Genomic DNA, 19,272 nt, shown 5'->3' with positions numbered 1-19,272 from the left:
GAGTGGCTGAAACCTTTTATTCTAGTTGAAGATTGGCTGAAACTAAGGTTGTTTTATGGATTGTAAGATCTGAACATAAACTATTTATCTTTGATTTGTTCAATATTCATACAATTTGGTGCTTGAATCTATGATTACTTTGTCGTTTTGATCAAATTGGCCACTTGATTCTTGATTGCATGGTAATTGATTGTTAGTTTGGATAATTTTTAGTCCGTAATTGCTGAAATTATTCAAACATAAGAACACTTAGTGTAACAACTAAGGAATTGTATGATCTAGCAACATCTCCATGCGTTTGGGTAGCTAGGATTGGATCTCTCTATTTCTTCATGCAATTGACAATTGTTTTGATGCCTAAGGCCCAAGGATGTTCCTTGGCAATTTGTTAATTAGTAATTGATTAGAGGACGTTCCCTAATTGATTTAATCATAAGGAGAGACATGGTGGTGAGAAGCGTCTTCCACCTCCATAACTAATCTATTGAATCAATCAAGAGAACATAAGTTTCAATGATCAATCCAAACAACCAAAGTGGATCCATCTCTTCAACTAGACCTTTCTCATATTAGATTTCTCTTTTATTTAATTACCTGCTCATTTAATTGCTTTCAGTAGTTTGCTAATCAAATCAATCTCAAACCCTCCTTTTTACTTTTATTGCACTTTACTTTTGTTCCGCTTTCAGTTACTTGCTTTCAGTTTCTCATTCAGTTAAATCTCTTGGTCTTGTTGAGAAAAATAGATAAGTTTTCAATTCTCTATGGATTCGATTCTTTACCATTATCTGCAGTTGTAAAGTTGTTGATAACCGGAAAGGTTATTTTTGACCGGCTTCAACAACTGCGAGTCAGAGAGCCCAGTTTACCTCTAGGTTTTGGCGGAGCCTGCAAAATGCTATGGGCACAAGGTTAGACTTTAGCACTGCCTTCCATCCATAGACTGATGGACAGTCAGAGAGGACCATCCAAACGATAGAAGATATGTTAAAAATGTGTGTGCTAGACTTTGGCGGTTCTTGGATGCAACATCTACCATTGGTGGAGTTTGCCTACAATAACAGTTATCATGCTAGCATTGGGATGGCTCCTTATGAAGCTCTCTATGGGAGGAAGTGCAGGTCACCCGTCTGCTAGAAATAAGTAGGAGAAAGGGCCTTGGTAGGGCCAGACTTAGTAGAGATTACCAACAGGGTAGTGCCTATCATTAGAGAGAGGATCATAACAGCAGTGAGCAGACAAAAGAGCAATGTAGACATCCGCAGGAAGCATGTTGTTTTCTAGGAGGGAGATATGGTGTTGCTTAAGGTGTTTCCTATGAAAGGGTGTGATTCGTTTTGGGAAGAAATGTAAACTAGCTCCAAGGTACATCGGACCCTTCGAAATTTTGCAAAAGATTGGGAATGTATCTTACAAGTTAGATTTACCTACTTCTATGGAGAGAATCCATCCGGTTTTCCATGTTTCTATATTACGAAAGTTCGTGTCAAATCCGGAAAAAGTTCTTAATGAACATGATGTAGAGATCCTAGGAGATCTCACCTAAGTTGAGTAGCCAGTGCAGATCATAGACACGCAAATCAGAAAGCTGAGGAACAAGAAAATCGCGATGGTGAAAGTCCTTTGGAATCACCACAACATGAAAAAGTGCACCTGGGAGACCTGGGAGTCCATGCTCCAGCAATACCCCTATCTCTTTTAAAGTAAGTGTCTTATGTTTTCATATGTTTTCTTGATGTATGTGTTTACTGGTTGCTTATTGAACATTCGGGGATGAATGTTCTTAAGGGGAGGAGAATGTAATACCCGGCTAGACTCCGGAATCTCAAAGCTAAAATCTCCTTAGGAAGGGTAAAATAAGGTTTTTATAAAATGAATTTGAAAATTTTAAGGTTTTGTTTTAAAAAGAAAAGAAAATAGTTTTGGAAGGAAAACTCAGGTTCAATTGTCGAACCTTCAAGTTCGGCCGCCAAAGGTGGTGCCGCCGCGGGACCTCCCCTTTCGGCTCCCGAAGGTAGTTTGTCCAGCCATCTATAAGAGGCCTTCAGCTCGAAAATGAGAGATTTTTTCTCTCTATTTTCGGGCAGAGGTGAGTCCTTGCCATTATTTGAAGCTTTTATTGTTTTTCCTTCAGATTTTTCAGAAATTCATGAGTTTTCTCTCATTTTTGAAGATTTGAGCTTGAATCCAAATTTTTAAACGTTGGAGACCTCCGGAGACCATTTTACCTCATCTCCACGTTGGGTTTGCTGTCACTTTTAGATCTCCAAGAGGTAAGTCTAGATCTTTGCCTTTTCTATGTTTTAATCAAGTTTTAAGAAGGGGTTAAGAGTTAATAATGCATAAAAGGGTTAGATATAAAGTTTTAGGGTTTGTGTTAGTGTTGATGATAAATGCTCCCTCTTGTGTTTTTTTTGTTGCTTGTTGGGGATTAGACTAGTTTTTATACCCCTTATGCTTGATGAGTGAGTATGCATGTTTTTTAGGAGTTGGGTGTGAGGATTGGAGAGTTGGGTGGCTATATGCATAGGGTAGAATCGGGTTCTGCCTTGCTGGAGAACCCAGGTTCGGCCTCCGAAGCAAGGTTCGGCCGCCGAACCTGCTTATGGAGGCAGCCTTTTGGCTGCCTAACCTGCCCCCAAAAGCATGGACTTTCGGATCTGTGAAGGGGTTTAGGCCTCCGAACCTGCCTCCGAAGGTTGTTGATTTTCGGATTTGTGTGGAGTTTAGGCCGCCGAACCTGCCCCCGAAAATCCCTGACTTTCGGATCTGTGAGGGACCTTCAGCCGCCGAACCTGCCGCTGAAAGTCCGCATGCCCAGCCTTTCTCTACTTGTTTTATGTGCATGTTTTGGTATGTTTTAGGGGGTTTTTTGGGGAGTTGTTTAGAGTCATGTAATAGTTATGTTTGGTGTAATACCCGGCTAGACCCCGACATCAGAATTCTCACTTTTCGGCGGAATCTCCGTTGAAATCTGGAATTCGAGGATGTCAGAGTTTCCTAGAAGGGTAAAGAAAGGTTTTCTAAAATGTTTTTAAGTGTTTTTAGTGTTTTGATTAAGAAAATTTGAAGGTTTGGAAAGAAAAGACCAAGGAGGAAAATGTAAGGTTCGGCCGCCGAACCTCACTTTCGGCCGCCGAAGGTGGCTAACTTTCGTTGCCACCGAAGCCCAAGTTTGGCTTCCGAAGGTGGTAAAGCTGTGGAACCAGCTTTGGCCGCCGAAGGTGGTTGATCGGCCACCTATAAAAGGGCCCCTTATCCGGATTTGAGGTGAGTTTTCTCTCTCTTTTCGGGTATAGGTGAGTTTTTTATCTTCCTTGGTTGATTTCTTGGTTTTCTTCAAAGTTGAGCAAGTTTTAAATGGTTTTATGTTGGTTTTGAAGTTTTTGAGCAAAGAAGCAAAGTTATGAGGCTTGGAGGTTCTAGATCAGTTTTTCCTTGCATCTCCGAGTTTAGACCATAAATCCTTTCGATCTTCAAGAGGTAAGCATGGATCCTCACCTTTCTTGATGTTTTAAGTGAGTTTTGAAGGGTTTTTGCATGGTTTGCATGGATAGGGTTTATGTTGATCATAAGCCATATATGTGAATATGTGTTGTTTTTGGAGTTTGAGCTAGTTCTAAGCCCCTATATGTATGAAGAAGAGTATATGCATGTGTTTGGGAGCTTGGTTGTGAGTTGTGCATGTGTTGGAGAGGCTTTGGAGGCTGGAGACTTAAGGTTGGATCGAGTTCTGCCTTCTTAGAGAACTCAGGTTCGGCCGCCGAACCCCTTGAGGAGGTTGTTTTGGCCGCCTAAACCCGCCCCCGAAAGTTTAGACTTTCAGCTCTGGAGTGGAGTTTTGGCCGCCGAAGGTTGTGACTTTCATCTCTGGATAGGACTTTCGGCTGCCGAACCCGCCTCCGAAAGTGCATGACTTTCGGCTATGGAGGGACCTTCGACCGCCGAACCTGCCACCGAAAGTCCCCTGTCCAGCCTTCCTTTGCTTGTTTTTTCATGCATGTTTGAGATGTTTTAGGGGGGTTTTTGGGGGAATGTTTAGAGTTATGATAGAGTATGTCGGTACCTCATTTGAGTCCTCCATTGTAGGAACGGACCCGAGGAATCAAGGAGGCCCTCAGAGTTAGCTGGTTTAGAGGTATTCCAGTGTTTGCTAGAGGTGAGTAGAAATGAACTATATTTTCAATGAAATGAAATGTTTTAGCATGACTTATGCACCATAAATGCCATGTATATGTTAGGTTGTATGCATTAGTATGCATGATTCATGCATCATCAATGCCATGTTTATATGTTAGGCTGCTGCATTAATATTCACGAAGATGATGCATTGCATAACTTGATGGCACTCACATTGGTTTAGTTTGCGCAGGAGTGGCTTCAGGTTCCATTGGTTCTTGCACAACTTGCTCTTCTTGCTCATAACTAGCATCTTGAAGCTCTTTGCCACTTCTCAAAGTGATGGCACTCACATTCTGTCTAGGATTAGTTTCAGTTTGAGAAGGGAGCTTACCTTGGGACTCAACTTTGTTCATGAATGCGGTTACTTGTTCCATCTGTTGTTGGAGACTTTGTACCGTGCTTGTAAGTGTCTCCATCATCTTTTCAAGGTGTTGATTGGAACTTGAAGTTGCTGGTTGGGCTTGATTTCTGTGGTAGTTCTGATGGTTCTGATTGTTTTTTGCCCTTCCATAGCTGAAATTGGGGTGGTCTCTCCAACCTGGATTGTATGTGTTTGAATATGGATCATGCTTAGGCTGGTTGTTGTATCCTCCAATTGCGTTGACTTGTTGGTTGTCTTCTTGCAGTGTAGGACATTGATCAGTTTGGTGTCCTACATAAGAATAGATCCCACATGGCCTAGGCTGCTAGGCTGCTTGCATCTGTTGAACCAGTCCTATGGCAAAATCTTTCATAACGGCTGTCAGTTTAGAAATAGTTGGTGAACTTACCTCATTCACTCCTCTTTACATTTGCTTTTCTTCTCCATATTGCCTAGATGAGGCTGCAAGTATGGAGATCAACTCTCGCATCTCTCTAGGTGTCTTGTCAGCAATGGATCCTCCACAAGCTACATCTATGAATCTCCTTTCTGATGAGAGCAATCCTTCATAAAAGAATTATATGAGGGACATGTCTGACATATCATGTTGTGGACAACCTGTACATAGTCTTTCAAACCTTTCCCAATAATCATATAAATCCTCAGTTGGTTTTTGCCTTATGCTAGTGATTTCTCTTATTATGCCAATTGACTTAGATGTTGGGAAGTATTTGTTTAAAAAAGTTTGGACCATATCATCCCAAGAAGTTATAGATCCAGGTGGCAAATAAGATAACCAATCTTTAGCAAAGTCATCTAATGAAAAGGGAAAAGCTCTTAATTTAACATGATCTTCAGAGATCCCTTGAGGTCTCATGGATGAACAAACAATATTAAACTCTTTCAAGTGCTTGTGTGGGTTTTCATTTTGCAAACCTCTAAATTTTGGGAGAAGATGAATCAAACCTGTCTTTATTTCAAAGGGAACTGTTAGAGGTGGATAGGTGATGCAAAGTGGTGCATGATCGCCTACAGGTGTTGCTAACTCTCTCATGGTTCTTTCTCTTGGCATTTGTGGTCTCATGGCTGGATTTTCTTGAATTATATGGTTCTGGATAGCATGTCCATTAGGGGCAGCAGCTTGTGCATTAGGTTCTGCCATTTGTGCAAGATTCGGTTGCTGGAGCAAGAAAGGTTCGGCGGCCGAAGGTTGATGAAGTTCAACGGCCGAAGGTTGGGCAGAATGCTCGGCAGCTTGCTTTCCTAATCTTCTGAGGGTGCGTTCAATTTCTGGATCAAAGGGCAGAGTGTCCCTGTGTTCAGATCTGGTCATAAAAGAAAAATAAACAAGTTAAATCAATTCCCCGGCAACGGCGCCAATTTTTGACTCGCGGTTGTCGAAGCCAGTAAAAAATAACCTCTCTGGTTATCAACAATTTACAATTGCAGATAGTGGTGAAAGGATTGAATCCACAGGGAATTGAGAACTTACCTATTTTCCTTATCAAGACCAATAAAATAAACTGAAATAAAAATAAACTGAAAAAGAAGAAAACTGAAAACGAGATAAACTGAAAAGAGATAAAACTAAAAACGAGATAAACTGAAACGAGATAAAACTGAAACGAGATAAAACTGAAAGCAAAATAAACTGAAACGAGATAAAACTGAAACAAAATAAAACTGAAATCAGAATAAAAATAAATTGTAGTAAAAGTAAAATGGGGGGTTTGAGTTTGCGCAAGGCTAATCTGAAGAGGTGCGATTGGCTCTTCTTTGTTCTGCGCATGTTTGAAGTCCACCTGTTGGATGCAATAGTCAGTTTCTTTTAGTTCTGGCTCTTTCTGGCTCTCTTCCCTGCAAATATTATTGTTCAGAATATCATCTTGATTCATATAAAAAACATCTTTGCTCAAATAATCAATGACATCTAAATTATCAACAAGTTCTATTTGATTAGTTTGTTTGCACAAACAATATTCTGGTTGTGTCTCTTCAGCAGCTTTTTCTTGTACTTGTGAGCTTTCATCAACTGTCTCATCATCTTGAAACTTGTCCTCTCTTCTTAACATGCTTGCATTCATTGAGGCGACCACTTGATCCATTTGCTGTTGGAGAGTTTGCACAGAAATTGCCAATGTCCTTATCTTCTCTTCAAGGTGCATTTTGGAACTTGGAGGTTCTTCTTGGGCTTGATTTCCTTGATAATTTTGGTAGTCGTTAGCCTCTGCATGACTGAAGTCTGGATAGTCTCCCCAACCTGGATTGTATGTATTATAGTATGGATCATGTCTAGGTTGTTCGTAGAATCCTCCATATGCATGAACTGGTTGGTCATTGAATCCTCCAAATGTATGTCTAGGCTGACTATTCTCATAAAGCATAGGACTTTGATCAGTTGGGTATCCTACATATGCATAGGTCCCATATGGTTTTGGTGGCTGAGATGCTTGAACCTGTTGAACTAGTCCTATGGCAAATTCTTTCATAAAAGATGTCAGTAAAGAAAAATCAAATCTACTTACCTCATCCATGATTCAAATCTGCGATGGTGACTGTGCCTTTTGGTGAGATGTTCGGCGGCGGAATGAGGATGAAGTTCGGCGGCCGAATGTGTTGCAGAAGGTGCTCCTGCGTAAAGGTGGTCTTTACTTTTTTTTTTTTGGTCCTGGAAGAAAAACAAATGAGTTAAATCAATTCCCCGGCAACGGCGCCAATTTTTGACTCGCGGTTGTCGAAGCCGATCAAAAATAACCTCTACGGTTATCAACAATTTTATAACTGTAGATAGTGGTAAAGGATCGAATCCACAGAGAATTGAATACTTATCTATTTTTCCCAAACAAGATCAAGAGAATCAACTGAAAGCACAATTGAAAGCAAGCAGATCAAGAGTAAAGTGCAATAAAGTAAAAAGGAGGGTTTTGAGATTGATTTGACTAACAACTATTGAAAGCAATTAAAACAGCAAGTAATTAAAATAAAAGAGGAAATCAATATGAGGAAGGTCTAGTTGAAGATATGGATCCACTTTGGTTGTTTGGGTTGATCATTGAAACTTATGTTTTCTTGATTGGTTCAATAGATTAGTTATGGGGGTGGAAAACGCTTCTCACCACCATGTCTCTCCTTATGATTAAATCAATTAGGGAACGTCCTCTAATCAATTAATAATTAACAAATTGCCAAGGAACGTCCTTGAGCCTTAGGTATCAAAACAATTGTCAATTGCATAAAGAATTAGAGAGATCCAATCCTAGCTACTCCAAACGCATGAAGATGATGCTAGATCATGCAATTCATTAGTTTTTACACCAAGTGTTCTTAGGTAAGAATATTTCGAGCAATTACGGACTAACAAATATCCCAACTAACAATCAATTAACTTTGCAATCAAGAATCAAGTGGCCAATTTGATCAAAATAACAAAGCAATCTTAGAATTAAGCACACAATTGCATGAATATTGAATAAACCAAAAGCAAACACTTTATGTTCAGATATCACAACCCTTTAAACAACCTTAGTTTCAACCAAACTTCAACTAGAATTAGGGGTTTCAGCCACTCATGGCTGAACCAAAATAGAAAATAGAAGAAAAGAAGAAAGAAGGAGGAACCGGCGGCTGAAGATGGAGGAGGAGTGGCTGCCGAACCTTGGTGGTGATTGAGTTCTTCAAGTCTGCCTCTCTTGTCTTCATAAGGTGTTTAAATATGTCTTGAGAGGCTGCCTAGGGTTTCTTGGATGTCCATGCATCTTTTGGAGGTTGCCCAAAGTGCCCTTGGTCTAATATGTGCCTTATGTGCATGTGTGAAGGCAAGGGAGGGGCTTTTTGGTCTTTTAATTGCTGTCCAAGGTGTGTCCAAGAAGTCTTCTTCACATTATTCTTGCTACTCATGCACTAAAGAGGAAGGTGGAGCTTCTTTTGAATTTTAAATGTGCATGGCATAAAGTGGGAAAAATGTGATTTTCAAGATTTGGCTTCTTGAATAAGGAAGAGGCAGTTCGGGGGGACTTTCGACTGCCTAAACTTATTTTCGGAAGCTGGACTTTCGTCTCTGGAGAAGACTTTCGGCCACCGAAGGTGCCGCCGAAGATGGGTGACTTTCGGCTCTGGACGAGACTTTCGGCCGCCGAAGGTGCTTCCGAAGGTAGTTGAGTTTCGGTTCTGGACAAGCCTTTCGGCCGCCGAAGGTTCTTCCGAAGGTGGCTTTTCCAGATTTGGCACTTTTTAGCATTTTTAAGAGCATTTTCTCTTGAATGCCTCTTTACACCTAATATCTGCAAAACATGATTAAAACCACAAAATTAGATAGAAGAGGTGTAAATAAACATCAATAAGATCATGATAAAGTGGACTAAAATATGCTCTATCAGCTCCATATGAAGCTCTTTATGGGAGGAAGTGTAGGTCACCTATTTGCTGGGAAGAGGTCGGAGAGAGGTCCTTAGTAGGGCCTGAACTGATTGAGATCACCAGCAGGGTAGTGCCTATGATCAGAGAGAGAATCAGAACTGTTGTGAGTTGGCAGAAAAGCTATGCAGATGTTCGCAGGAAGCATCTAGAGTTTCAGGAGGGAGATTTGGTGTTGCTCAAAGTGTCTCCAATGAAAGGGGTGGTTCGTTATGGGAAGAAAGGTAAGCTAGCTTCACGGTACATCGGACCCTTCGAGATCTTGCAGAAGATTGGAAATGTATCGTATAAGTTAGATTTACCTGCTTCTATGGAGAGAATCCATCTAGTTTTCCACATTTCTATGCTACGGAAATTCGTGTCAGATCCGAGCAAAGTTCTTAGTGAGCCTGATATAGAGATCCTTGGAGATCTCACCTATGTTGAGCAGCCAGTGCGGATTTTAGATACGCAGATCAGAAAGTTAAGAAACAAGGAAATTCCGATGGTGAAAGTCCTTTGGAACCACCATAATATTGAAGAATGTACCTGGGAGACACGGGAGTCTATGCTCCAGCAATACCTTCATCTCTTTTAAGGTTAGTTGTTTTGAGTGTTCTTTTTGTGCCTTTTGTGTTTATGTGCTTTATATGTTTAAGTGTTTTTGTTCTTCCCTTGCATGTGTAGTTGAGGAACATTCGGGGACGAATGTTCTTAAGGGGGGGAGAATGTTATACCCGGCTATACCCCGGCATCGAAATTCTCACTTTTCGGCGGAATCTCCGTTGGAATCTGGAATTCGAGGATGTCAGAGTTTCCTATAAGGGTAAAGAAAGGTTTTCTAAAATGTTTTTAAGTGTTTTTAGTGTTTTGATTAAGAAAATTTGAAGGTTTGGAAAGAAAAGACCAAGGAGGGAAATGTAAGGTTCGGCCGCCGAACCTCACTTTCGACCGCCGAAGGTGGCTAACTTTCGTTGCCACCAAAGCCCAAGTTTAGCTTCCGAAGGTGGTAAAGCTGTGGAACCAGCTTTGGCCGCCGAAGGTGGTTGACCGGCCACCTATAAAAGGGCTCCTTATCCGAATTTGAGGTGAGTTTTCTCTCTCTTTTCGGGTATAGGTGAGTTCTTGATCTTTCTTGATTGATTTCTTGGTTTTCTTCAAAGTTGAGCAAGTTTTAAATGGTTTTATGTTGGTTTTGAAGTTTTTGAGCAAAGAAGCAAAGTTGTGAGGTTTGGAGGTTCTAGATCAGTTTTTCCTTGCATCTCCGAGTTTAGACCATCAATCCTCTCGATCTTTAAGAGATAAGCATGGATCCTCACCTTTCTTGATGTTTTAAGTGAGTTTTGAAGGGTTTTTGCATGGTTTGTATGGATAGGGTTTATGTTGATCATATGCCATATGTGTGAATATGTGTTGTTTTTGGAGTTTGAGCTAGTTCTAAGCCCCTATATGTATGAAGAAGAGTATATGCATGTGTTTGGGAACTTGGTTGTGAGTTGTGCATGTGTTGGAGAGGTTTTGGAGGCTGGAGACTTAAGGTTGGATTGAGTTCTGCCTTCTTGGAGAACTCAGGTTCGGCCGCCAAAGCAAGGTTCGGCCGCCGAACCCCTTGAGGAGGTTGTTTTGGCCGACTAAACCCGCCCCCGAAAGTTTGGACTTTCGGCTCTGGAGTGGAGTTTCGGCCGCCAAACATGCCGCTGAAGGTTGTGACTTTCGTCTCTGGATAGGACTTTCGGCTGCCGAACCCGCCTCCAAAAGTGCATGACTTTCGACTTTGGAGGGACCTTCGGCCGCCGAACCTGCCGCCGAAAGTCCCCTGTCCAGCCTTCCTTTGCTTGTTTTTCCATGCATGTTTGAGATGTTTTAGGGGGTTTTTGGAGAAATGTTTAGAGTTATGATAGAGTATGTCGGTACCTCATTTGAGTCCTCCATTGTAGGAACGGACCTGAGGAACCAAGGAGGCCCTCAGAGTTAGCTGGTGCAGAGGTATTCCAGTGTTTGCTAGAGGTGAGTAGAAATGAACTATGTTTTCAATGAAATGAAATGTTTTAGCATGACTCATGCACCATAAATGCCATGTATATGTTAGGTTATATGCATTAGTATGCATGATTCATGCACCATCAATGCCATGTTTATATGTTAGGCTGCTGCATTAATATTCACGAAGATGATGTATTGCATAATACGTTGTTGACGTGGATGGATATTAGAGGATCCTTTAGCCCTCAATATGATAAAGAAGACCAGGTGTGGCCGTATCGCCCCTGGTACAGAGTAAAGAAGACCAGGTGTGGCCGTATCGCCCCTGGCACAGAGTTTATGATATGTAGAGGGTTATTGGTGACAAGTCCATCCGTGATATGAGTTATTTGTGATGTGATGCATTTCATGGGAGCATGTTTTATTAAATGATTTTATTAGTGTTCTACTCACTAGGCTCTAGTAGCTCACCCCTTTCCTTAACCCCCAGGTTTGCAGGGCCAGAGATAGCATGGGATAGCGTCAGGAGAAAAGTCTATGTAATAGCAGTAGTGGATATGTATTGTAAAATGATGTATAGTCATGTAATGTCTATGGATGATAGAATTGTGCTTGGCCCTAGAGTTGGTAGATCCTTTTTGTACATGATCTGTATATTATTATGTTTCATAATGATATGTAATGAGAACCAAGCTTAATATATGAAATGATGACCCTACTAGAGTATTTAATGTGGGCTCTAGCATGGGGTTTTATGTTACAGAGATAGTGTGCATGCACAGGTTAAGCTTGGTAGATGTAAAGTTTCAAATTTCTATGGAAATTGTTGATCATGTATGGGATTTACCAGGTTTACAGAATGCATAGTAGGCTTGCTACGGATCCCGGCGGCCTTAAGCCGATCTGGATCCTAGCGCCGGTAGCGGTCCGGTCTCCGGGTCGTTACAAATCCCTCATTCGAGTCCATCTGTGTAGGATTGGACCTGGGAGACTGTAGAGACCTGCAGTGAGATAACTACGTCAGTTTAGGCAAGTGTCAGCCAGAGGTGAGTAGAACTGAACTAATCTATTGTTTTAAAGTAACCAAACGTTTTAAGCATGATCATGCATCACAAATGCTATGTTTATATATTAGGATGTTTGCATTAGAATTCACGAATATGATGCATTGCATAATTTACTATTGATGTGGATGGATATTGGATGACCCACTAGCCCTTGAGATGATATCATATGATACGATACGGAAGTCCAGGTGAGACCCATTCTACGCCCCTGGCATTTTGGATATGTTATGTTATGTTTAAGCGAAAGTCCTGAGGAGCTCCGTCGAGGGCCGGGCACATTGGAATATGTAGAGGGTTATTGGTGACAAGTCCAGCTTGATGTGAATTATTTGTGTTGTGACGCATTTCATACGAGCATATGTTTATTAAACTGTTTTTATGTTCTGCTCACTAGGCTCTTGTAGCTTATCCCTTCCCCCTAACCCCAGGTTTGCAGGATCAAAGATAGCTCGGGGAGTCGGCATAGTAGCTGGTATAGCTTAATGTAATAGAATAGTTATGGACATGTATTGTATAATGGATTAGAATTGTGCTTTGCCCTAGTTATTATCCTTGTTATCCTTGTAATCCCTATTAACATGATCCTTTTGTAAAAGTTTTAATTATGAGTTATGTTTGAACCAAGCTTGAGGCATGTAATGTTTATCATACTAGAGCATTTGATGAGGGCTCTAGTATTGGGTTTTATATTTTCAGTTTTGATACATGTACAGGTTGAACTTGTTTTCATGGAATGTTTATGTTTATGTTGTCTTGTGTGATCATGTATGGGATTTTATTAGGTACACAGGATGTATAATGGGCTTGCTATGGGCTCCGGCGACCTTAAGTCGATCTGAACCCTAGCGCCGGTAGTGTAACGACCCGAAAATCGGACCGCTACCGGCGCTAGGATCCAGATCGACTTAAGGCCGCCGGGACCCGTAGCAAGCCTGGCATCTAACCTGTAACCTGTATAATCCCATACATGATCAACAACATACATAAAATTTAAAACTTTTCTTTCCATTCATACACCAAGCTCAACCTGTGCATGCACTATACATAACATTGATCCCTCTGTGGGATCTCATCAGTGCCCCCAATGGGTGACATAACATATGTTGAGTTGGTTTACATAAACATCATAAAAGTCTCTAAAATCATGTGATAAAAGGGATAACAACAATCTATGGTCAAGCACACCTCTAATATCCATAAACATCATCTCATTACATATCTATACTGATTAAGACATTACATTACAATTTGATCATGTCCATTGCTAGCTATTACATAAACATGATTTCTTTACTCTATTCGGACTCCTGCGCTATACTGTACCTGCAAGCCTGGGGGTAAAGGGAGAGGGGTGAGCTAAAAGCCCAGTGAGTAGAACTATGAAACATATTAACACTATGCTCTATGAAATGCATCATAACACAGACAATTCACATAAGGGTTGGGTGAACTTGTCACCAATTAGTCCAAGCTAACTCTGTGCCAGGCCGTAGCATGGGGTCCTGGTCTTCCTGTCTTAACATACATTACTTACCATTTTCCCAGGGCCTCCTCCGGGCTCCTGGTCTTCGAGTCCCATAACCGTGCCAGGCCGTAGAATGGGGTCCTGGTCTTCTTGTCATGGACTAATTGGGTCATCCAATATTCACCCACATCAACAACAATTGATGCAATGCGGCATATTCGTGAAAACTAATGCAATCATCCTATTGCATAATCATGATGCATGAAACATGATAAAACATTTAATTTCTCAATTTAAAAGATTAAGTTTAGTTCCACTCACCTCTGGCTGACTCTGACAACACCGAAGCAGCTGGACTCACTGCTGGGGTCCTCGGTTCCTCGGGTCCGAACCTACACAGGTGGACTCAAATGAGGGACCAAACATACCTGAACATAACTATAAACTACTCCCCAAAAACCCCCTAAAACATCATGGAACAACCATAGAAAAACATGCAAAGGAGGCCTGGACAGGACACTTTCGGCGGCAGGTTCGGCGGCCGAAAGTCCCTCCAGAGCCGAAAGTCAGGCAGGTTCGGCGGCACCTTCGGCGGCCGAAACTCCCAGACAGAGACGAAACTCATGCATGTTCGGCGGCACTTTCGGCGGCCGAAACTGCCAGACAGAGACGAAAGTCTCCTTTCGGGGGCAAGCTTCGGCAGCCGAAAGGCTGCCTCCCCAGACATGTTCGGCGGCCGAAAGTCCTTCGGCGGCCGAAAGTCCTTCGGCTGCCGAACCTGGTTTCTGCCAAAGGGCAGAAACTTGGCTCCTTTTGCACATTTCGCCTCCAAACCTTCCAAACATGCATCAAGCCTATTCTACAACACACAAACACAAGCATACATGTTCCTAGGGGCCTCAAAACAACATAAACCCCATCTACAACACATCAAGCATCCATATTGCTCATAAACATACATTTATACCCAAAAACATAACCATAACCTAAACATGCATTCTAACCCATAGATCTACTTAAAACTTACTTAAAACATGCAATGAGCTTAAGATCGGCTCTTACCTCTTGAAGATAGAGAGAGAGACGACCTAAACTCGAAGTTGGGAGAGATTGGGTCCTTGAACCTCCGAGCTCCAAAACTTTGCTCAAAAGCTCAAATCTTCAAAACAAAGTTAAAACAAATGAAAATCTTGAAAGATCTAGAGGAAAACATCAAAGATTGGTGAGGGACGGCGGAGAACTCACCTTGGCCGACAACGGGGAGAAAAGCTCGCCCGTTTTCGGCTAAGGGACCCTTTTATAGTGGCTGGCCAGGCCACGTTCGGGGGCCGAATGTGCCTCCGCATGCATGCCATGTTCGGCGGCCGAACCTGGACTTCCCTCACTAATGCTTTCGGGGGCCTAAAGCACACCCGCAACGCATGCATGTTCGGCGGCCGAACTTGAGGTTCGGCGGCCGAACCTGGGTTTTCCTCCTTGGTTATTTTCATGCAAAAACTCATTTTCTTTCATGCTTAAAACATAAAACACATTAAAACATTTTATGAAAACATGGTTTTACCCTTCTAGAGGCTTCCGACATCCGAGATTCCACCGGACGGTAGGAATTCCGATACCGGAGTCTAGCCGGGTATTACATTCTCCCCCCTTAAGAACATTCGTCCCCGAATGTTCCTCAACTAGCACATGCATAGAGTCATCACAACATACACATAAAACACATAGAGACTAACCTTAAAAGACATGAGGATATTGCCGGAGCATAGACTCACGTGTCTCCCAAGTGCATTCTTCCATATTGTGGTGGTTCCAAAGGACCTTCACCATCGGGATTTCCTTGTTCCTTAGCTTTTTGATCTGGGTGTCTAGGATCCATACCGGCTGCTCAACATAGGTGAGATCCTCTTGGATCTCCACATCAGGCTCACTAAGAACCTTGCCCGGATCTGACACGAACTTTCTCAACATAGAAACATGGAAAACCGGATGGATTCTCTCCATTGAAGCAGGTAAATCCAGCTTGTACGATACATTCCCAATCCTTTGCAAGACTTCAAAGGGTCCGATGTACCGCGGAGCCAGCTTACCTTTCTTCCCAAACCGAACCACTCGTTTCATTGGAGACACCTTGAGCAATACCAGATCCCCCTCCTGAAACTCTACTTGCTTTCTACGGATGTCTGCATAACTCTTCTGCCTGCTTGTAGCCGTCTTGATTCTTTCTCTGATTAAGGGTACCACCCTGCTGGTGATCTCTACTAATTCAGGCCCTGCCAAGGCCTTTTCTCCAACTTCTTCCCAGCAAACAGGTGACCTGCACTTCCTTCCATATAAAACTTCATATGGAGCCATCCCGATGCTAGCATGATGGCTGTTATTGTAGGCAAACTCCACCAAAGGTAGATGCTGCCTCCAAGAACCGCCAAAGTCCAGCACACACATTCTTAGCATATCTTCTATGGTCTGGATGGTCCTCTCTGACTGTCCCTCTGTCTGTGGATGGAAGGCAGTGCTGAAATCCAATCTAGTACCCATGGCATTCTGCAGACTCCGCCAAAACCTGGAGGTGAACTGGGGCCCTCTATCTGACACTATAGAAACAGGAACCCCATGCAGTCTGACTATCTCATCAACATACACCTGCGCCAACTTGTCCACAGAATAGCCACTCCTGACAGGGATGAAGTGAGCATATTTGGTGAGTCTGTCCACAATCACCCATCTGGAGTCCAATCTGTTGGACGTCGCCGGTAACCCCACTACGAAGTCCATAGCTATATTGTCCCATTTCCACTCTGGAATAGGTAGCGGGTTAAGCATTCCAGCCGGCTTCTGATGTTCCAGCTTCACCCTCTGACACACTTCGCAGGCTGACACAAACTGTGCCACTTCTCTCTTCATAGCTGGCCACCAATAAACCTTTTTCAGATCCTGATACATCTTGGTGGCCCCGGGGTGAATGCTGTATCTTGCATTATGAGCCTCTCTCATAATGTCTCCTTTTAGCCCTATGTCATCTGGTACACATAAACGACTCCCATAGCGGAGGATCCCCTTGTTGTCGAATCTGAACTCGCTGTCTTTGCCTGACTGAACAGTCCTGGCAATCTTCACTAACTCTGGGTCCTCATGCTGTTTCTGAGCCACCTGCTCCAGAAACACGGGTGTCACTCTCATCTGAGCAACCAAAGCACCTGTACCAGACAACTCCAACTGTAGACCTTCATCAATGAGCTTGTAAAACTCCTTCACCACTGGTCTCCTCTCTGCCGTGATGTGGGATAGACTGCCTAGTGACTTCCGGCTTAGGGCGTCTTCCACGACATTCGCCTTACCCGGATGATACTGAATTTTGCAATCATAGTCACTCAGCAGTTCTACCCATCTCCTCTGTCTCAAATTCAAATCTCTTTGACTCAGGATGTACTGCAGGCTTTTATGATCTGTGAAGATCTCACATTTAACACCGTAAAGGTAATGCCTCCACATCTTGAGTGCCAAGATAACTGCTGCCATTTCCAGGTCATGTGTGGGGTAATTCAACTCATGCTTCTTTAGCTGCCTAGAAGCATAAGCAATCACCCTTTCATTCTGCATAAGCACACAACCCAGTCCCACTCGGGATGCATCACAGAAAACCGTGAAGTCCTCATCACTAGATGGCAGAGCTAACACTGGTGCTGAAGTCAACCTCTTCTTAAGCTCTTCAAAACTCTCTTCGCACTGGTCGGTCCACATAAACTTCTAATTCTTCCTGGTCAGTCTGGTCAGAGGAGCTGCTATTTTCGAGAAGTCCTGAACGAACCTCCTGTAGTAACCTGCCAAACCCAAGAAACTTCTAATCTCTGTCACTGAAGTGGGTCTAGGCCAGTTAGCCACAGCTTCTACTTTCTTGGGGTCCACCTCTATCCCATTTTCTGACACCACATGCCCCAAGAATGAAATGCTCCTCAGCCAGAACTCACACTTGGAGAACTTGGCATACAAGCCATGTTCCCTCAAGGTCTGTAGAACCAACCTCAGATGATGGGCATGCTCCTCTGCATTCCTGGAATACACCAAGATATCATCTATGAAGACAATAACGAAGTGATCCAGGTACTGGCTAAACACTCTGTTCATGAGATCCATGAATGCTGCAGGGGCGTTGGTTAACCCGAACGGCATCACAAGGAACTCAAAATGCCCATATCTGGTCCTGAAAGCTGTCTTTGGTACGTCTTCTTCTCTGATCCTCAACTGATGGTACCCTGATCTCATATCTATTTTGGAGAAACAACCCGCTCCTGCTAGCTGGTCGAATAGATCGTCGATCCTTGGCAATGGGTACTTGTTCTTGGTAGTGACTTTGTTCAACTGCCTGTAGTCGATACAAAGTCTAAGGGATCCATCCTTCTTTCTCACAAACAAAACTGGAGCACCCCAGGGTGAGGTACTCGGTCGGATGAAGCCCTTGTCTACCATCTCCTGTAACTGCTCCTTCAACTCTTTCAATTCTGCTGGTGCCATCCTGTAGGGAGGGATAGAGATTGGTCGGGTTCCAGGCATCAGTTCTATCTCGAACTCTATCTCCCTAGCAGGTGGTAAACCTGGCAGCTCGTCTGGGAACACATCTAAGAACTCTCTAACCATTGGCACCGAGGCGAGTTCTCTAACCTGACTGCTAAGCTCTCTCACATGAGCCAAATACCCCTGACATCCCCTCCTGAGCAACCTACGAGCCTGAAGAGCTGATATCAGACCTCTAGGTGTACCCCTCCTGTCTCCTCTGAAGACAACCTCAGACCCATCCTGACCTCTGAACCTGACTACCTTGTCCCTGCAATCCAAGGTAGCACCATGGGTAGATAACCAGTCCATCCCTAGAATGACGTCAAAATCTGTCAAATCTAGAACCACTAGGTCGGCGGACAAGCATCTTCCCTCAACAAACACAGGACTACACTGGCAGACTGACTCTGCCACTGATGGATCACACTTGAGTCCACTGACCCAGAGAGGACACTCTAACCCAGAAGTCATCAGACCCAACCTCCCCACGGCTCTCGGAGCAATAAAAGAATGAGATGCACCAGGGTCCATCAAGGCATACACATCTGAACAACCAATGATTAAGTTACCTGCCACTACGGTGTTAGATGCATCTGCCTCCTGCTGTGTCATTGTGAAGATCCGTGCTGGAGTTGATGGACCTTCACCTCTGAAACCCGCTGAAGAAGAGGCTGCCCCTCTCCCTCTGCCTCTGCCACTGGCCTGAGTCATGGCTGGAGCTGCTGGCTGCGCTACACTGCCTGAGGCTGTCTGCTGGGACTGAGCCATCGGGACTACTCTTGGACATTCTCGAGCCATATGCCCCTCCTGACCACATCTGAAGCAGGCGTTCGTCCCAAACCGACATACTCACTTGTGTGGCCTACCACACTTCGCACAAACTGCATTATCCGCACCAGAGCTTGAGCCACTTCCAAATCCCAGACTAGACTTAACCTTGTTCCAGAACTTATTCTTCTTACCCTTGGGCTTACCCCATCTCTTACTGCCTGAAGCTGCTGCACTCAGGGTAGAGGGATCTAACCTTCCCCCACCCGGAGTTTTAGAACCAGAAGGCTATGCCACTGTCTGCTTAACTGTCCCCTGAATGATGGCACTGGCCTCCATTTTCCTAGCCATATCTACTATGGCATGGAAGCTCTCCCTGTCCACGGACTGAATCAAGGAGGAATACCTGGAATGAAGTTTCATGACATACCTCCTTGACTTCTTCGAATCTGTATCCAGACTCTGCCCAGCAAAAGGCAACAGCTCCAAGAATCTGTCGGTGT

This window comes from Manihot esculenta, chromosome 13 (assembly GCF_001659605.2).
Source record: "Manihot esculenta cultivar AM560-2 chromosome 13, M.esculenta_v8, whole genome shotgun sequence".
In the NCBI taxonomy this organism is placed as follows: Eukaryota; Viridiplantae; Streptophyta; class Magnoliopsida; order Malpighiales; family Euphorbiaceae; genus Manihot; species Manihot esculenta.
Note: the sequence above shows the minus strand (reverse complement) of the source record.